This window comes from Hyla sarda, chromosome 5 (genome assembly GCF_029499605.1).
Source record: "Hyla sarda isolate aHylSar1 chromosome 5, aHylSar1.hap1, whole genome shotgun sequence".
Taxonomy (NCBI): Eukaryota; Metazoa; Chordata; class Amphibia; order Anura; family Hylidae; genus Hyla; species Hyla sarda.
Window position 1 is genome coordinate 70,782,380 of NC_079193.1, and position 5,317 is coordinate 70,787,696.

Sequence of the window (5,317 nt, forward strand, 5' to 3'; positions counted from 1 at the left end):
ATATGTCACGAAAAAACAATCTCGGAATCAGATTGATAACTAAAAGCATTCCAGAGTTATTAATGTTTAAAGTGACAGTGGTCAGATGTGCAAAAAACGCTCTGATCCTAAGGTGTAAAATGGCCTGGTCCTTAAGGGGTTAATAACCCTCTGTCTGAGATACCTTTCTACAGAGACTCTCTTTATACATTGTGACATATTCTGTATTTTTTTTTTTTTTTAAATGTCAATTAAAAGAAATTTGAATAAGGAAAAGGGTTGTGAATGGCATTTTTCCACTCCATTCAAGTGGCCATTGTCACCTGAAACAACTTTTTTTCCATTTGACCTCTAACATGTTTGTAAATTATTTAATTTATCAAAAATAATTCCATACTGCAGGAAAACAGCTCTAAAGTCTTGACCACTAGGTGTCTCCCTTATATGCAATCTACTCTCCTCTGTCTGACGTTAGATGAAATCTGTCTCTAGTAATCGTTAGATCAGGAAAGAATACATGAAGTGGGGGCAAGGATCAGTTAATGCTATGAGCAGGAGGAAGGGAAAAATAGAAAGCTACCCTGGGCTTTATGCATGCAGTCTGAGCCAGTCTGTCTGATCATGATCCACAACTGTTACTTGACCAGTTAAGGACCCAGGGCGTACAGGTATGCCTTGACGCCCTGGTACTTAAGGACCCAGGGCGTACCTGTACGCCCGTGGGAATTTCAGTCCCCGCCGTGCGCGGGGCGGGGACCGGACAGGGGTGACTGCTGATATCTATCAGCAGGCCCCCCGCGCAAATGCCCAGGCGGGTCCTGAGAACCCCCCCCCATGTCAGTGATCATCACAAATCGACAGTGAATTCACACCAGCAATTTGGGGTCATACGGGTCTCCAGTGACCCGGTGACCCAGAAAATAAGGGGGATTGGGGTTGTCCAAGACACCCACGATCCCCCTGAAGGGATAGGAGTGAGGTGGCAGGGGTGCCACCCCTCCTATCCCAGCTATTGGGCATTCACAAGTGACGACCAATAGCAGATCGGGGGCAGGGGGGTTAACTTTTGGTTTCTCCATTCTGCCCACCCACAGTAGGCCGGGCAGAACGGGGAACTGACGGGGACCGGCGCCGAAGTCCACTCACCCATCGGCTGCCGCAGCGTGTGGTGATTGGCAGCGGTGATCGGCAACAGAAGAGGACAGCGATGTGGCTCCCTGAATTATACAGAAGCCGGTGAGTTGCCTAGCAACATCTAGAGAGCTATAGTTTGAGACCACTATACAGTGGTCTCTAAACTGTAGCCCTCCAGATGTTGCAAAACTACAAATCCCAGCATGCCCAGACAGCTGTTTGCTGTTTGGGCATACTTAGATTTGTAGTTTTGTAACAGCTGGAGGGCTACAGTCTGGAGATTACTGTGCAGTGGTCTCTAAACTGTGGCCTTCTAGATCTTGCAAAACTACAACTCCTACCATGCCCACACAGCAGTTTGCTGTCTGGGCATGCTGGGATTTGTAGTTTTGCAACATCTGAAGGGCCACAATTTGGAGATCACTGGGCAGTGGTCTCTAAACTGTAGCCATCCAGATGTTGCAAAACTGCAAATCCCAGCATGCCCAAACAGCTGTCTCGGCATGCTGGGAGTTGTAGTTTCGCACCTCCAGCTGTTGCATAACTACATCTCCCAGCATGCCCTTCAGCGATCAGTACATGCTGGGAGTTGTAGTTTTGCAACAGCTGGAGGCACCCTTTTTGGAAAATACTGAGTTAGGTAACAGAACCTAACTGAAGGTTTTCCAACCAGTGTGCCTCCAGCTGTTGCAAAAGTACAACTCCCAGCATGCACGGTCTGTCAGTACATGGTGAAAGTTGTAGTTTTGAAACAGCTGGAGGTTTGCCCCCCTCCCCCTATGTGAATGTACAGGGTACATTAACACGGGCGGGTTTACAGTAAGTTTCCTGCTTTAAGTTTGAGCTGCGGCTAATTTTTCGCCGCAGTACAAACTCCTAGTGGGAAACTCACCGTAAACCCGCCAGTGCATATGCACCCTAAAAACACTACACTACACTAACATATAATAAAGGGTAAAACACTACATATACACCCCCTTACACTGTCCCCAATAAAAAAAAAAAAAACTTATTGCACGGCAGTGTTTCCAAAACGTAGACTCCAGCTGTGTCAAAACAACTCCCGTCATTTCTGGACAGCCACTGACTGTCCAGGCATGCTGAGAGTTTAAAAACAGCTTTAGGGCACCCTGTTTGGGAATCACTGGCGTAGAATACCCCTATGTCCACCCCTATGCAATCCCTAATTTAGTTTTCAAATGCGCATGTCGCTCTCTCACTTCGGAGCCCTGTCGTCTTTCAAGGAAACAGTTTAGGGCCACATATGGGGTATTTCCGTACTCGGGAGAAATTGCACTACAAATTTTGGGGGGCTTTTGAAAAGGAAAACTTGGGAGCTACACCAGCCTGTTAGCATAAAAAAATAAAACAATTTACACTAACATGCTGGTGTTGCCCCATACTTTTTAAATTCACAAGCAGTAAAAGGCAAAAACACTTGCAAAATTTGTAACGCAATTTCTCCTGAGTATGGAAATACCCCATATGTGGACGGAAAATGCTCTGTGGACGCACAACAAGGCTCAGGAGTGAGAGCGCACTATGTACCTTTAAGGCCTAAATTGGTGATTTGCACAGGGGTGGCTGCTTTACAGCGGTTCTGACATAAATGCAAAAAAATGTATACCCACATGTGACCCCATTTTGGAAACTACACCCCTCACAGAATGTAACAAGGGGTATAGTGTGCCTAAACACCCCACAGGTGTTTGAAGAATTTTCATTAAAGTTGGATAGGAAAATAAAAAAAAATGTTTTCACTAAAATGCTGGTGTTACCCAAAATATTTCATTTCACAAGGAAAATAGGAAAAAAAAAAGCCTATTTCTTCTGAGTAAAAACATACCCCAAATGTGGATGTAAAGTGCTCTGCTGGCAAACTACAATGCTCAGAAGAGAAGGAGCGCCATTGGGCTTTTGAAGAGAAAATGTTTCCGGAATTCAAGGCCACGTGTTTACAAAGCCCCCATAGTGGCAGAACAATGGACTCCCCCCCCCAACATGTGAACCCATTTTGGAAACTACACCCCTCATGAGATTTAATAAGGGGTACAGTGAGCATTTACGCCCACAGGTGTCTGACAGATTTTTGGAACAGTGGTCCGTGAAAATTAAAAATAAAATTTTTCATTTGCACAGCCCACTGTTCCAAAGATCTGTCAAACGCCAGTGGGGTGTAAATACTCACTGCACCCCTTATTAAATTCTGTGAGGGATGTAGTTTCCAAAATGGGGTCACATGTGGGGGGGTCCACTGTTCTGGCACCACGGGTGGGGCTTTGTAAACGCACATGGCCCCTGACTTCCATTCCAAACAAATTCTCGCTCACATAGTGCAATCTCTGACCAGAGAAAGTGGGTGTTTCCCAGCAGGCATGACATCACTGAAGCCTGCAGGGGGACCACTTCCGCCCTCAGATGGTTGCAGTGCTGTGATGAATAAAAGACCTCAATCTCTGTACAGCAGCTTTCAGTCTGTGCATCTTTGAGTGAGGCTATTTGCAGCTTTAAGCCTGTGCAGCTTTTAGATTGTGCAGCTTTCAGTGAGACTCTGTACAGCTGTCAATCTAGCTCAGTGCAGAGAAACACTTCCTGAGTTTGGTCTCAGAATCTGAGATTTTGACCAGACGGAATGTGTTCTGGCCAAGAAGGGAGACCCCTGGTGGACAGAAGTATAGAACAGAAAAACTAACATAAAGCATCTTTTATTTTTTAACGGAAGCCAATTACAAAAGTTATTTATTTGGCATAAGGAATAAATTATCAAAAAATCATGTTTAATGGCAGTGCCCATTTAAAGTAACAAAACCACTAAAGTAAAAAAAAAAAATCTGCAATACCATACGCAATGTTTGGTCAGGTGTGGTGCTGTTTGTAGAAGTAAGCAGCCATATTTTTCAAATAATGTACAACTCCTGTAAAATGATGCTGTAAAATTTCATATAAATCAAAACAATCCAACCAATCCAGCCAGTATCATGGCTACCATGAGTTGACACTTAAAAGAGTTCACATGCATAACCCACATTGTTTTTAATGAACTAGCCCACAGCCATAGGCTTTATGGGAAGCAATTGTAAAAGTAATAACATATCCTTGTAAACTGCATTAAAGCAAAAAAAATTATGAATAACCAAAGAACAAGTCCAGCCAACAGTGTTGCTAATTCCCATACTGCTTCGCTCTTTAGCACATTGTGAACATTGAATTTGATAAGCAAGGTCCTGACCACAAATTTGCTTTCAGGCTAGCAGCTGTGACCGTAAGAACAAGTGCTGGAATAAGCGTAATGCGTTTAATCTGTTTCGAACAGCTAACTCTAATTACAAGGCACCTGTTGCTTACAGGGTGAAAAGCCGAAAGAGTTTTACATATTTATCTCCCATTGAAATTGTAGTAGCGGAAACAAAGTATTTCTTCTGCCATTTAGCAATGCCATTTACAAGGTACTGCAGGTACTCTATGTCTTCAATTGTGTTTCTATTGTTAACATTAAAATAATTATTATCACTTAATTTTTAATGAAATCGTAAATCAATGTGTTCTCCAAATGAACAATCAAAAAACTATTGTTTTCAGGAGAAAATTGATGTAGGAGATGGCTGGATGATGAAGCCAACATTTGTACAATATTTATTTAAACCATTTGTATTATGTTGAAAACAAGCAATTATTGTATTGAGAGTATTTCTCCCTGGAAGTCACACCACGCCTGGAAATGACATAGATAGGCCATTGTTCTTCATGGGCACTGTTGCTCTATTCATTGTCCATGTGTGTGGACAAGATAGCCATGCACTGTACTTGGCTATCCTCAGTAGCAGTATGCACACTGCTGCTCCGTTCAGACAGGATTTTCGCAAGTCTGATTCTAAAGTATATAGGGGGTCCTTGTGGTTGGACATTCATTCTGTGGATAGGAGATAAGGGTCCATGGTGACATAACTAGGGATGAGTGAATCAAAATTTGTTACGAATTTCAGGAAAAATAGTTACGAATGTGAATATCGCCACAATTTGATTGTGCAAATCGCCTTATTAAACTCCATTTAGTGCGGTCCAAGCTCCAGGGGCTGGGCATCTAAAATGTCAGATCCACATGTGAGGACATGGGGCAAGGAATTCTGGGAAGGCGGGAACAAGGGTCAGCGGGATGACCCTGAATCCCATGCAGCATGCAGCCTATCAGCAGCACGCCACCCCT